Source organism: Chlorocebus sabaeus, chromosome 17 (assembly GCF_047675955.1).
Source record: "Chlorocebus sabaeus isolate Y175 chromosome 17, mChlSab1.0.hap1, whole genome shotgun sequence".
Lineage (NCBI taxonomy): Eukaryota > Metazoa > Chordata > Mammalia > Primates > Cercopithecidae > Chlorocebus > Chlorocebus sabaeus.
The window spans coordinates 11,870,360-11,886,604 of record NC_132920.1 but is presented as its reverse complement, the minus strand read 5'-3'; the positions used below and the strand labels follow the sequence as shown (position 1 = coordinate 11,886,604).

Below are 16,245 nucleotides of genomic sequence, written 5' to 3'. Positions count from 1 at the left end.
GTCTCAGTGACAGAAGTGAATGAATAAGCCCTGGCATTTCAGAAACTTAAAAAAAAAAAAAAAAAAAAACACATATATCCCATCTTTTGGCCCAGTGACCTGAGCCAGCTGTTTAGGTGACAGAAAATACTAAACGAATTGTGATTTGGCTTGATCATCTAAACACGAATGTGATCCAGGAATAAGTCATCTCCAGCCCAGCCCCACCGTGTCATCTTCCAGATGTCCCTCACTGTAGATCCTCTCGGCAGAGACAGCTAATGGTCCCTCATTCCTGTTTACTCCTCCCTCATCCCAGCTTCCAGCCTCAGAATCAGGCTCCCCTGCAAGGAGCCCCCTGCAGCCCACTACAGCCTTAAGTGCTAGAAAAGCCGACCTCAACTCGGGTTCCTCACATTTTCAAAGAAGCAGGTTCCAAACCTGCTCTGTGTTTAGGGAGTTGTCAGGCTAAAACCCCCTGCTTATGGTCATTCCAGTGTACACTTCGTGAATTTAAACCTATTGTGAATTTAATGTGGTCTAATGAGCTTTGCTTAGGAAAAAACTGTCATTGGGTCACAGAATCACATTCGCTGCTCTCACCAGCCAGCTTTTAATTACATGCTTTTCATTACCAGGGCAACGAGGGGAGAGACTGAGTCCTCTGGGTGACCTCATCACCACAAACAGAAAAACAAGGAAAATAGCAGGCGCTCTGTCTTAGAGGGAGCATTACATTTATCTATGAAGCAACACATTTATGGGATAACTTTATCTTGATAACAGTGCGGGATGGTAGCTGCTTCTGGATTGGCCTTTGTTTCTTTGTAGACTTTGAACTGCTTGAGAAAGGAGACTATAAGATATATATTTGATTCTGTGCTCTTCCAACACACACGCACACACACACACACGCACACACACATTCCACATTATCTCATACACTTTATGCTGAGTTAGAATTTATTTGTTGTTAAACTAACTGGCATAGAAATGTTAAATGTTTCAGGAAAGAAATGGGCAGATTCGAAGCCTCAAGGGATCAGGAGTAGGGAGAAGCCACATTTCAGTTTCTAAAGAAGCAAGAGTCTGCCCTGGGACACGGAGAGGGCAGTTGGCCAATTGGAAGGAATACGTTTTGACATCAGAAGCAGTGGACCCCTGGCTCTCTGGGTCCCACCTGCCTCCCCATGCTTTTGCCAGCTCCGTGCACACTAGTCCTCCCTCCAAGGGTCAGAGAACCTTCTTTTCACTGCCTGAGACCTTCTCTGAGTCGTATGAAGCCTGCTTTGTCCACCTAGGAAGCAGCCCGGAACTTCCAGGAAATTAACGCCCCTGGGAGCAACTCTCAGCCAATGACTGACCACTGGTGTAAGTATTGGATATCTATGCTTCCTAAAAAACTGATGTGCAGTAACTCTGTAAAACACAACAGTTTTGTATTTCTCATGATTCTGTAGGTCAGAAATCTGGGAAGGGCTCAGCTGGCTTCAGGTCTCTGTGACCTCGGGTCAAGTGCTCAATTGCATTCAGCTGGCCCCTAGAGGATTTGGAGGGCCCAAGAAGACTTCCTTCACATGGCTGGCACTTGGGTGTTCCTCCCTGTGGCCGCTTTCTCTCTCTCTCTCTCTCTCTCTTTTTTCTTTTTTTTTTTTTTGAGACAGAGTTTTGCTCCTGTTGCCCAGGCTGGAGTGTAATGGTGCGATCTTGGTTCACCGCAACCTCTGCCTCCCGGGTTCAAGCGATTCTCCTGCCTCAGCCTCCCGAGTACCTGGGATTACAGGCATGCGCCACCACACCCGGCTAATATTTTGTGTATGTGTTTTTAAAATAGTGATGGGGTTTCTCCATGTTGGTCAGGCTGGTCTCGAACTCCCGACCTCAGGTGATCCGCCCACCTCAGCCTTCCAAAGGGTTGGGATTACAGGAATTAGCCACCACGTCTGGCCCCTGTGACTTCTTTCTCTTTACATAGTGTCTCATTTTTTTAGTAGATGAGTCTAGATTCTTTACAGGATGACAGCTGGCCTCCCCAGACAGCATGGAAATGGAAGCTTCTAGATGTCTCAGAATGGGCCCAGCATCCGTTCTCCTGATATGTGCTGCCTTCTACTGATAAAAGCATGTCACAGGCTAGTCTGGGTATGAATAGAGGAGAAATAGACTCCACTTCTCTTAGGGAGGAATGGCAGGCCCATGCATACAGGGCCGGGAGGAACTGCAGCCCTCACGTTTGGAAACCATCTTCCCTGGGGTGCCAGTATCTAGCTCCCTCAACCACCGGGCTGGACTAGGTTGCGGGGCATGCTGTGCACTGGCTCCGTAGCAGGCGCAAGCGTGGGAACTCGCTGCCCTGCCTTTCCTGCCTGATTTCTTCCCTCCCTCAGCCATGCTTCTTGAGATCACTCCCAAATAAACCTGTTGAACTCAAAGCCTTTCCTCAGGGTCTGCTTCTGGAGGAACACAAACCTAGGCATGAGGGATCAGGAATATTTAAGGCACAAATGTGAAGCTCTCAGATTTCCAGTCAGTTGAAAGCTGTGAGTGGGAACGAGAGAAGATGAGGGAATCAGAACACCTTGCTCTTTTCCCTGATCTTAAAGCCCTCAGGATAAACTCTGTGTCTGGGTGTGAGGCAAGTAAAAGAAGGAATGTCGCCCACACCTCTTTCTCTCCCTTGAATGACATCCTGGGAGCTGGTACATGGGGTGCGTCCTCTTTAACATCCCCACCTTGGAAACAGCACTGCAAGTCACTCCCTACCGTGAAGTTCTGGAGATTCACTACAAACTCTGCTCTTACTCATCTTTAGGTTAAAAAGCGTATCTTGGCCGGGTGCGGTGGTTCTCACCTGTAATCCCAGGACTTTGGGAGGCTGAAGTGTGAGGTTGACTTGAAGCTAGGAGTTTGAGACCAGCTGGGGCAACATAGTGAGATCCCCCATCTCTACAAAGAAAGAAAAAGAACAAAATTAGCTGGATGTGTTGGCACAACCTGTGTCCCAGCTACTTAGGAGGCTGAGGAGGGGAGATCCCTTGAGCCCAGGAGGCCGAGATAGAGTGAGATGTGATCATGCCACTGCACTCCAGCCTGGGTGACAGTGTGAGACCTTGTCTAAAAAACAAACAAACAAACAAACAAACAAAAAACAAGTATCTCCCATCCAGTGCATGATGACTAACAACTGCCGCCTGTGATGCTGATGACAAGGGTTTGTTTTATTGTTTTAATCTCTGCAATGTGAAATGTAAATAAAACCCAATTGTACGATCCATAAATAATTGTCAATATTTCAGCAAACTTTTATATAAGAAATAAATCTCAATCCTGAGAAAACTAGCTCCAGGTGGATTGGGATGTTAGCTCTCAGGGACTTTGTTTGTCCCCAGCTGTGTCCCCAGGTGCTAGAGCCAGGACCCAGCATATAGTAGTAGGCATCTAATAAATATTTGTTAAATAAATGAATGTCTGTATTTTGGGAAGGGGTAACTAATGACAGGGATAACACTGTTGTCGCTTCCTTCTCATACCTCCCCCATCCCCACATGTCATTTGACAGGTAATATAACAGGGAATAAAGATGTGCTATAAGAAAACAGTATTTGAAGCATAGAAAAAACTGATATAGGCCGGGTGCGGTGGCTCACACCTGTAATCCCAGCACTTTGGGAGGCCGAGGCAGGTGGATCACAAGGTCAGGAGTTTGAGACCAGTCTGACCAACATGGTGAAACCCTGTCTGTACTAAAAATACAAAAATTAGCCAGGCGTGGTGGTGGGCACCTGTAATCCCAGCTACTCAGGAGGCTGAGGCAGGAGAATCGCTTGAACTCAGGAGGTGGAAGTTGCAGTGAGCCAAGATCACGCCACTGCACTCCAGCCTGGGTGACAGAGTGAGACTCCGTCTCAAACAAACAAACAAAAACCCCAAAACTGATATCTACATTATTGACATACAGGAAATAAACTGTTAAATACTTACTGTAACAAAATTTTGAAGTAAAAAATAAGAAAAGAAAGGAAGAAGAATATTTAAAAAACATGTATGCTAATACACATCTAAAAGAAAAGTTAAGAACCACCATTATTAAACAGGCTCATATTTTCTTTGACCTTGACTTTTTGAATTATACTCTGTAAATGTAATTCATTCACTTTTTGTAGAGAAAATGCAATTGTCATCTAAAAGTTGTGTGGCAGGAAAAATAGAATAGGGGAAAGAAAAAAACTGCCTCTGCACAAAATCAGGATAAAATATACATATGTTTATACCAGGTAGGTGAAACCCAAAAGTAGGTTATTCCACTTTGGGGCCCCTCTTTCCACCTACTTCTTTCTCCCAACTCCTCCCACTTCTTGAATATTTGCTCTTTTTTACCCAGGGTGCCATTCATTCTACTATCACTCATTGAATTCCACTGAGCACCTACTTTGTGGCAGGTGCACTCTGGGGCGGGTGCAGAGGTGAGCACAATGAATGGAATCCAACCCGCATGGAGCTTATTCGTTGGAGGGGAAGGCAGGTAAGAAATAATCACAACTATAATAATATAAGAAATAAATAGCAACGCCCTGTGATGAGTGTTGTGCTTAGGTCTGAGCTGCTAAACTCATTTGTCTATTTTTGACATTTGAACAAAATTCTATACATATTAAATTAAAATATATTTTATATATTAAAAGATTGTATTTCATAAAAAAAATACTCTTGGTTGTATTTGCCTCCCACTCTAGTTCCCCGTACAGGACTGGCCGGGCACCAGCCAAAGGACTGACCCTTACCCTCCAGCTCCACCAAAATATTTTAATTGTATCACAGTTCCTTGGTTCAGTAGACCCCCTTATCCACGGAAATACGTTCCAAGATCTCCAGGAGACGCCGAAAACTGCGGATAGTATTGAACCCTATATACACTATTTTTTTAGATCAAATCGCCTAGACTAGGGGCCCCCAACCCCCTGGGCCATGGACCAGTGCCAGTCTGTGGTCTGTTAGGAACCAGGCTGCACAGCAGGAGGTGCGTGGTGGGCAAGTGAGCTTTACTGCCTGAGCTCCACCTCCTGTCAGATCAGTGGCGGCATTAGATTCTCCCAGGAACTCAAAACCTATTGTGTGGGAAAATTGTCTTCCATGAAATCGGACCATGGTGCTAAAAAGGTTGGGGACCACTGACCTAGATGACTACTAAGTGACTTGTGGGTGGGTAGCGCATACAGGGTGGACCCCACTAGACCAACGGGTGATTCACGTCCCAGTGGTCCAGAGTGAGATCTCATCATGCTACTCAGAACAGCATGCAATTTAAAACTTATGAATTGTTTATTTCTGGAATTTTCCATTTAATATTTTCTGACTGCAGATGCCCATGTGTAACTGAAACTGCAGAAGGCAAAACTGTGGATAAGGGCGTTATTCTGATTCTCTGATTAAAGAAACTATGCTGAGTCATTACTGGCTGACAAAGAGCTGTTTTGTTGACCCTTGTCTAGAGATGCAATAATATCATACCCCCCAAAAACGGATATTTAAAGGGATTTCAGGATCTAGCAAAGGACTGCCGGGAAGGAATGAAATGGTTGACGCCTTCCAAATAACATTTAAGCAGAAAGAGGTTCAGCCTACTTGTAAGACTGTTCTATGGTAATGCAAAACATTCCTTTAAGTGCTTCAGCTGTGCCTTCAGTAATAGCTTTGTGGTCTGAAAGAGATAACAGAGGCTTCCCAAAGGATTCACTTATGTGGTTTTTCTGCTGACGGGGGATTCTCTCTCCAATAGTTTCTATACAATGTACCTGCCAAAGCATTTGAAGGAAAGTATGACTGGTTGACAGAGCTAGGCTGTAGACTTTGACCGTGACCACAGAATGGAGACGCATTTCACATTTATTCTTTGCAAATCCCGAGGCAAAAATTTTCATCTTCCTTACTTTGGGCTCTATGAAATATTCTATTTGACTTCCTCTCCAACAAGCTGTCTACCTCACACTTCTAAATTCACCTCTCACATTCATTTCCTCTCAAAAGCTCTTCCTACGCCAAGACAAACTCTCCTGAATTGTGTTAAACCCTGCTTGTTACTCTGTCATGTCGTATTTTCCCCACAGAATGGCCTCAATCTCCCCATGTGATATGCTTGCAAATGCTTTCATGCTTGTTTATTTAATTTCAGTTCCAACTCCATTTATTACTATTGTTTCTACAGTGCTAAGTGCCTAATGCTACTCCTAATAAAGTGTAAATTAATGTTTTTGCTATCATACACGATTATTATACATCCATCATTGTCATTATCGTCATCTCTGAATGGAGGTGTAATCGTTAGAACCTTTTCAAATTCCTCCGCCTCATTTGTACTCACATAAAGTTTCTTATCATATTTATTTCTTTTTAAATAGCTTTATTGTTTTTGCAAAATTGCTGAGTGTTCATTGTAAAAATTCGAGCAACAGAGAAAAGTAATGAAAAAAGTAGAAATCACTCTAGATTCTACCATTAAAACTTTAATGGCTATTCTTTTGGATATTATTTTATATTCACATGTAGATACATGTACATAATTTTACACAAATGAAGCATTACCATATATACTGTTTTATAAACTTTATTTGTAGTCAATTAAATATATTGAGCATCTTTCCAAGTGAATACATTTACTATAGTTATTAATCATTTTTAGTGTTTTCATAATATCATCATGTACATATTCTACCACTGTCCCCAACCTTTTTGGCACCAGGGACAGATTTCCTGGAAGACATTTTTTCCACAGACCAGAAGGGGGCAGAGGGTGGTGTTGGGATGAAACTGTTCCACTTCAGATCATCAGGCATTAGATTCTCATAAGGAGCATGCAACCTAGATTCCTCGCATGCGTAGTTCATAGGGTTACCACACCTATCAGAATCTAATGCCACCACTGATCTGACAGGAAGTGGAGCTCAGGCCATAATGCTCGCTCACCACTCACCTCCTGCTGTGTGAGCCCATTCCTAAATGGTATCAGTCTGTGGCCCCCAGGGTTGGGGACCCCCACTATACACAACACTTTTCTATAAACATTTGTTGTTTCACAATTTTTACTGATCTAAACAATGATACAATAAAGATTCTTATGCATAAACTTCTTTGCACTTGTGGTATTATCTCCTAGGGCTAAATGCCTAGAAGTGGAACTCTCTCTAGGACAAAGGGTATGCAGTACTACACTTAATACATATTTTGATGCACATTGATGATTGGTTGTAATCGATCCACAGTGCATGAGAGTTTTCTATCTCGTCTTTTCTCATAACATCATCTCTGTGCCCAAAAATCTTTGGGGGAGGGGGCTGCTAATTACCAAGCTGGGGGAACAATACATCAGTAGCCATTTTAGACTGTGTTTTTCTCATCAACAGTGGGAAGGACAACACCTTTATAGTCTTGTCTTATTCTGCTCCTTTGTTTTCATCATCTGAATGGATGATTTTACTGAAACATCACACACAAAGATTTTATGACAGTCAATTTCTACGAGCACCTGCACCCATTCTACAGCATAATTCATACTTAATATAAAGTGACAGTTGTTAGCAGATTGCATTGGCATTCCCTTCAAAAAGACAATTGCTCAACAGGAATCATTCTGAATCGATTAATCAAGCCACAGCTCTGCTATAATGCTGTGGTATTCTGACATCAGGAAAAAGGAACTAGTACATTCTGAGCAATTTTTGCCCACATACTTTTACATTGCTGAGTTCATTAAAGCCATTAGGTCTTTGACAGAGATCTTATCCATCTAACATCCTCAGCCTCTTGAAATGGCTATGTGAAAAACTGGCTCATTTCCTCTGGTTTTTGTTTGCTAAAGTGGTTATAGTGAATTAAAAAATATAAATGCTTACAATGGGATTACATTCCAATAAACCCACCATAAGATGAAAATATCGTGCCAAGAATGGATTTACTACACCTTACTTACTGAACATTATAGCTTAGCCTCGCCTATGTTAAATGTGCTCAGAACACTTATATTAATGTACAGTTGGGCAAAATAATTTAACACAAAGCCTCTTTTTATAAAAAAAATGTTGAATACATAATGTAATTTATTGAATACTACTGAAAGTGAAAAACAGAATGGTTGTGTGGGTACTTGAAGTAAGGTTGCTACTTAATGTGTATTGCTTTCGTACCACTGTAAAGTTGGAGAATTGTACGTCAAACCATCCTAAGTCAGGGACTGTCTGTACATATAGCTGACCTCAAACAGAATGAGTTGAACTTTGTGGGCCCACTTATATGTCGATTTTCTTCCACTTCCTGCCATCCCTGAGACAGCAAGACCAACTCTTCCTCTCCCTCCTCCTCCTCAGTCTACTCAATGTGAAGATGATAAGGGTGAAAACCTTTGATGATCCACTTCCACTTAATGAATAGGTTCTCTCTCTCTCTCTCTCTCTCTCTCTCTCTCTGTCTCTGTGTGTGTGTGTGTATGTATATATATATATATATATACACACACACACAGAGAATCTCTCTCTCTCTCTCTCTGTTACCCAGGCTGGAGTGCAGTGGCTCAATCTCAGCTCACTGTAACCACCACCTCCCAGGTTCAAGTGATTTTCCTGCCTCAGCCTCTTGAGTAGCTGGGATTACAGGTGCCCACCACCATGCCTAGCTAATTTTTTTAGTAGAGAAGGGGTTTCACCATGTTGTGCAGAGTGGTCTTGAACTCCTCACCTCAAGTGGTCCGCCTGCCTTGGCCTCCCAAAGTTGAGATTACAGGCATGAGCCATCACACCTTACCTGTGAATAGTAAATATGTTTTCTTAGTAACATTTTCTTTTCTTAAATTTAAGAATATAGTATATAATATATATATGTGAATTTTTGACTTACTGGGAGATGGGTGCTCCTAATCCTAGTCCCAAGGGTCAACTGTAGATTTCTGTGATATGAATGTAATCAGATGAGGGTATAGTAACTCTTTAAAAATATAAACCTATTTCTGATGTGATTGTGGTCTTGGGAAATCGATATCTTAATTAGCTCTGAAATCTGCCTTAATAATCTCAGAAAAATTGGATTTGAAAAGGTATACAGAGGTGAAGAGATATTCTGGAGACGATAGCAGGAATTACAGTAATGGAGATAGATCAGGATCTCCAATTCAATGGAGTTTTATATTCTTTGGGGTTATTTTGAAGGTCTAGTGTCTTCATAATAATGAATTTTGTCTCTAGAATCTTGAAAATAGTCTTCTCTATGGGCTTTGACTAGCCATAGTTCCAACACTAATGACTAAGTCTCTTCTTTAGACATTCTTAATTCATCATTCCGGCATGTGGCCTAGACAGCGTTCGAAAAAGCTGACATAAAGCCAAGGTCAAGAACAACTGATTTAGATAAAGAAAGATATCTAAAATAAATGATTCGGTGCAAAGTGTTTTTGAAATTCCTTCAGTTTTCCTTGCATTTAATTCAATTCCAACCAGTTAAAATTCTCCCATTACTGTAATTACTTACATAACTTTTTTTTTTTTTTTTTTTTTTTTTTTTGAGACGGAGTCTTACTCTGTCACCCAGGCTGGAGTGCAGTGGCGCAATCACGGTTCATTGCAACCTCTGCCTCCTGGGTTCCCACCATTCTCCTGCCTCAGCCTCCTGAGTAGCTGGGACTACAGGCACCCGCCACCACACCCAGCTACTTTTTGTATTTTTAGTAGAGACGGGGTTTCACCATGTTGGCCAGCGTAGTCTCGATCTCTTGACCTCCTGATCCGCCCGCCTCGGCCTCCCAAAGTGCTGGGATTACAGGCATGAGCCACCGCGCCCGGCCTACTTACATAACTTTTACACTTAAAAGCAGCTACATTACCCATAAATGAGGAGGATGGATTTTTCACAGTGATAGAAAACTATTACGGAAGTAATTTTCATGTTGCCTGTTGACAGGATGAAGCTAAGGTAGGAATTCTCTGACATTACTGTGCATGGGAATCACCTGGAGAGCTTATTAGAACTGATTAGCAGGCCAGGCTTCTACAGATTAGGGTTTCTAGGTTGGGAGAAAGCCGGTGAACTGCTTTGTCACAGGCACCCCAGGTGATGCTGATGCCAAGGAACCTTGGACCACACTTTGCTAACTCTGAACTGTAGGGGTCTAGACTCGCTGCAGACTGGATCATGGTCTCCCACATGGTGGACTTTGAAAGCCTTGGTAAGAGCAATTGAAGAAATGTCAGATCGTTTGAGCCTGGAAGGTCAAGGCCACAGTGAGCCATGATCATGCCACTGCACCCCAGCCTGGGTGATGCAGTGAGACTCTGTCAGAAAGAAAGAAAAAGAAAAAAGAAAGAAAGAAAGAAAGAAAGAAAGAAAGAAAGAAAGAAAGAAAGAAAGAAAGAAAGAAAGAAAGAAAGAAAGAAAGAAAGAAAGAAAGAAAGAAAGAAAGAGAGAGAGAGAGAGAGAGAGAGAGAGAGAGAGAGAGAGGGAGGGAGGGAGGGAGGGAGGGAGGGAGGGAGGGAGGGAGGGAGGGAGGAAGGAAGGAAGGAAGGAAGGAAGGAAGGAAGGAAGGAAGGAAGGAGAGAAGGACTTCAGCATGCTTTATTGTATTTTCAGCCAGCAGGCTCATGCATAAGTCCTCACCTGTTCTTAGCAGCCTTCAAATAACTGCCTGAATCTCACTGTCAAGAAAGAATTACTTGAGAGAAAAAATCACATACTTACAGCTCACCTTTTTGAAAGGGTAGGAGATATAAGAATGAAGGAAATAATACACACAAGTATGGCATATGTACATTGATAGAAGAGAAACAGAGAAAAAGAAAATACACTTTTTTTTCTATTTGCCAATAGTAGGCAAGAAGGCAAAATTAAATTTAACTCTGGATATCTTTAGGTAGTACACTATTGGCAGAAATACCCATTCAAAATTGGTTTAAGCAAAAAACAAATGTATTGACTCAATTACCTGGAATTGTTTATGGGCAAAGGTAGCTTCAGGTACTCTCTGCTTCAGGCTTTAAGTATGTCACTTTGTTCTCTCCCAAGCCCCTCTCTCTTTTGAGTTAGCCGTAAGCCAGACTATATGTGGTGCTCCCAGTAGATCCAGGCTTTCTCCAGATGGTTAAAGCAGCTACAAATGTTAAATTCTCACATCATTAAATCTAGCTGAAGAGAGAGAATCTTTGCTTTCTATCTTTCCCAGCAGGCTTGCCAATATGTATTATTGACTGTGTAATATGAACCAATCACTATGGCCAGGGGTATCAAGTTTGCTAATTGGCTTAAAGGCCAGGGATATCCCATCACTGGGGCTGGGAGAGGACTCATCTCCATCTGGAAGCATATGAACTGACGGGGAATGGCTGTGATTTTCCACAGGAAAGTCTGTTTAGCAAACAGCGTGCAACATATGTGGTCTACTCAGGACACAAAACCTTGACTGTCCACTAGAAATAATGTGTGCTGAATTTTTTTTCTCATAGCAATGAGCATGCTTTAGAACATATTGAAACACTTCTGAATATTGAAAGAGCAAGAACTACCATAGATTTTGCCTGCACAAAAGAGGTGAGGACTGAAACAAAGGATTATATGCTGACGACTCAGCACTGTGACCTGATCTTGACCTCCCTGAGCAAATGTGAAATTAATTTAAATTTAGCAAGAGATAGGATTTATAATAACTAAAGGTTGCCTGTACCTCAAACTCCAGAAAACATAAATTGGCATTTCTGTAGATATTTTGAAGCACAAAATGTGCACAGAATAATAAGTGGTTATTGTGTGAAAGAAGAGAAGTTTATCGAATTTTCACATATTCCCTGCTCCCTCAACCTCCCACCTTCCAAACTTTCTTCAGAAGACAATCAAAAACAATGCATCTTTTTTATAAGTTTTTTTTCAACCTACTTTCAGCTGTCATGTAGAGTCCTCTGTCTCATCTCTGTCTGCATTGCTTCCCTTTGGTTTTGAAATTTCGCTTTTGCTGATGAACAATACAGTTAGGAGTTACTAAGTTCCATTAATCATTCTAAGAGTGATTTACAGACTTATAGCATATATGCTTACATATACCTATTAATACATTATAACACAAGATAAAAATAAGTAAACATGATTTAGTGAAATAAAAATAAGTTGAAAAAGTCAAGTCAAGCCAAGTCAAAGGAGAGATCAATCTATAATATGTGGGCCATGAGAATCACCATAGTTTGTAGAAGTCCATGGATGTAGCTCTGAGCTTTCTAGCAGCTAATACAGAGAAAGATGATGTAATGATTATTTATCTCATTCATAAAATAATTAAGGTCAAGACACAACTTTCCCTGGTACTATGTCCCCAACAAATTTCCTCCTGTGGGTCTCTGGAAAGACCTTGTGTGATGCAGTGAATGGAGTCCTCAGTTAATCAAGAGTGTGTCCAACATCCAGTTTCATAGATTTGTTTCCCACAATGCAAGGCATGCAGGTTGATGCCACAATCTTGAAAAAAAACTCTATTCAAAGAAGTTCTATGGTGTTAAATGGGAAGGACAAGGAGAATGGAGTCCAGCTTTCTGATGGTCTGGCTTAATTCTGAAGAAGGTTTACGTTACTTGGAGAAATGAATGGATTTCACATACTTTAGGCAGCATTTGGTAAATAGTGCTTCTTTCCCCGAACTTTTGCTAGCATTGAGTATCAGTGATTTTGAAGCTAGTTATATTGTTAAACTCCTCAAAAGAGTCCTGGAATATTTTGCTTATTAAATATAGTTCTATATACTTCAGAAGATAGCCTAGCTGATCATTGGGTTGATATTTTCTATGAACATTAAAAAATCTGTTGGAAAGCTAGCTATTTCAGCCTACCTCTGTGAGCCAAAATATTCCCTAAAAAATATTTTGGTAGTGAAGCTTCTTTCTACTGATATGAGCTTTATGAAAAACTTGAAGGCAGTTTTTAAAAAATGCAATGCATAGGCTTTCAATTTAGCTTACAAATCTTATTCTATTTTTAAGTCTAGTAAATTTTATCAGTTATTTTTAAGGGATTTTAAAATTCAGTTTGGTCATATTTACAGATTTTGCTAAAATGTTTAAACCTTCAAGTGTTTAAAATTTTATTTATAAATTTGACATGTTTAATTTTGTTTTATAGGACATGTATTTCAATTTTCTCAACAACAGCAATAAAATCTTTCTGAGCATTTAAGTCTTATATATTGTAAAATTTCCAATACTAAACTAAACTTAGTAAGATTTTAGTTTAAAATCAGAAGTCTACAATGAGAATTACAAAACACTGTTCAAATAAATCAGAGAAGACACAAATGGAAAAACATCCGATGCTCATGGATGGGAAGAATCAATATCACTAAAATGGTCATACTGCTCAAAGAAATGTACAGATTCAATGCTATTCCTATCAAACTACCAAAAACATTCTTCAAAGAACTAGAATGAGGTACAATATTTGTAAGCTATACATCTGACACAGGTCTAATAGCCAACATCTAGAAGAAACTTATACAAATGCATGAGAAAAAAACAAAGAACCCCATTAAAAAGTAGGCAAAGGACATGAACAGACAGTTTTCAATAGAAGACATACACGCAGCCAGCAAGCATACGAAAAAAGCTCAATAGCACTCATCATTAGAGAAATGCAAATCAAAATCACATTGAGATACCATCTCACACCAGTCAGAATGGCTATTTCTAAAAAGCCAAAAAAATAACTGATGCTGGCGAGGTTGTGGAGAAAAAGGAACACTTATGCACTGTTGGAGGGAGTGTGAATTAGTTCAACCATTGTGGAAAGCAATATGCCGATTCCTCAAATAGCTAAAAGCAGAATTACCATTTGAACCAGCAATCTCATAACTGGCTATATACCCAAAGGAATATGAATTATTCTACTATAAAGACACATGCACGTGAATGTTCATTTCAGCACTGTTCACAATAGCAAAGTCATGGAATCAACCTAAATACCCATCAGTGACAGATTGGATAAAGAAAATGTGGTACATAGACTCCATGGAATACTATGCAGCCATAAAAAATGAGATCATGTCTTTTGCAGGAACATGGATGGAGCTGGAGGCCATTATCCTCAGCAAACTAACGCAGGAACAAAAAAACAAATACTGCATGTTCTCACTTATAAGTGGGAACTAAATGATGAGAACTCATGGACACAAAGAAGGTAACAACTGGGATCTACCTGAGGGTAGAAGGTGGGAGGAGGGGGAGGAGCATAAAAGACAACTATTAGGTACTGGGCTTAATACCCAGGTGATGAAATAATATGTACAATAAACCTCCATGACACTAATTTGCCTGTGTAACAAACCTTCACATGTACCCCTGAACCTAAAATAAAAATTGAAAAAGAAAAACAGAAGTCTACCTCAGTTACTTATTTACATGTTTCAAATTGGAGTTATGAGATTATCATTCTATTAGGCCACATTCTCTTAAACATTACATCAATATGAAATACTAAATATGCACAGAATCCTTCTCAATCTGGAAATATTAAACTGTGGTTTTGACTGTGTAAACCTTTCTATACCATTTTTTCCCCCAGGCTAAAAGAGTCATACACTTTAAAGAAGACAAATACCATCCTAGTTTACTGAAGTTATTCTGGCTAAAAATTCTATCTGGACATTTGCCTCAAAGATACCATCACACTCACTTTTTCCTCTCAATATATTATAAAAAATTTTAACTGTAATATTAAAAGACTTGTACAGTGAACACTCGTATACACACCACCAACACTCTACTCTTAACATTTTACTACACTTGCTTTATCACCTTTTTCCTTCATCCATCCCTCTGTCCTCCAACCAACTCATTATTTTCATGCATTTTAAAGGAAATTGTAGACACAAATGTACTTCCTCCTAAGTATTTCAGCAGACATAATATTAACTACAGTTCAATATTGATATACAGTTTCTTCTTTTGATATAAAATTAACAAATCAATCAAATGCAAAGTTTGAAACGCACAATCACCAAGTTCTGACCACTGGTCACACCTGTATAACCAAAACTATGATTAAGATATAAAACATTACCATCTCCCCTTAGAGTTTCCTCATGTCTCTTCCAATTCCTTCCCCCACCTGCAGAGACTGTTTTACCTTTTTTCCACCATAAATTAATTTTGCTATTTCTAGAGTTTATTATTAGTGGAATCAGTCACTAATATTAGTAAAGCCAGTATGTACTGCTTTGTATAAAACATGTTTCATCCAGCATAATGCTTTTGAGACATATCCATGTTGTTGCATGTATCAATAGTTTTTCTTTTTATTGATGAGTATGCATATACCCTTGTATGCATATATTCCAACTAATCCATTCACCTATGGATCCATCCTGGACCATTTCCAGGTTTCAGTTAGTGTGAAAAAAGTTGTGAACATTCTCATGTAAGTCATTTTGCTGATTACTGAGTCTCTTTTAAAGTTTACTATTAATATATCATGGCATGCAAAGCTTAAAAAGATACTGGTCTTCTAAGTACATCTTACATCAATATCTGTGAACTCAGAGAAGCCTGCAACTCCTACCCAGAATGGATAGTTTTACATTTTCTTGGCTTTTATTACACATTCATGTATTTTCCTTTTCACTCTGAAGACTTTTGATGATAGAACACTAATATAATTAAAGTGCAATTTGTGCCTGACTTAATGGAATATTGAATTATTTCATATTCTTAGGATAGAACTCATAGGAATAATAAGAAATGGAATCCAATGGCTTTATCTGAGTTGGAGGTCAGATCCAATAATCTATTAATGAAAATAAATACATTTCTAGGAAACAAAATAGTCTAAAGATTTTGATACGGCGGAACTGCTGCTTATTTTCACTTATTTCACTTGGGGTGGAAAATTTTTATGTAAAATATTGCTGTTAATCTGTTAGTATTTGTTTTTCCTTTGTTTCTCAAAACTAGACCTCTTGAGTTTTAGCTGAGCTGGGCCCACCCAAAATAAAAACTACATTTCTTGGCCTTTTATGCACCTAGGTGTTTTCACATTATTAAATTCTAGTCAATAGAATAGAAGCTAAGTGTTGTAAGTATATGTAACTTCACTGCATAGAGGGGAAACCCCAACAAAACCGGCCAGTTACAGTGAGTGGAGGAGGCAGAACTCAGTGTTCCAGAAGGCTGAGGTGAGTAGAATTTGTGAGTCGAGTATCAAGAAGAACTACACACATGAGCATCTCCAGAGAATCTGCAGAGCACTGCACTGGAGTCTCTCATT

General features: G+C 39.9%; 1 long non-coding RNA gene across 1 annotated transcript; it reads left to right on the top strand.

Annotated features, from left to right (window-relative positions):
• Positions 1 to 661: 661 nt before the first annotated feature.
• Positions 662 to 14,316, top strand: LOC119626790 (uncharacterized). The gene is made up of 3 exons (XR_005242944.2): positions 662 to 1,350; positions 4,361 to 4,501; positions 14,038 to 14,316. It is a non-coding gene; the product is annotated as an uncharacterized lncRNA (long non-coding RNA).
• Positions 14,317 to 16,245: the final 1,929 nt, after the last annotated feature.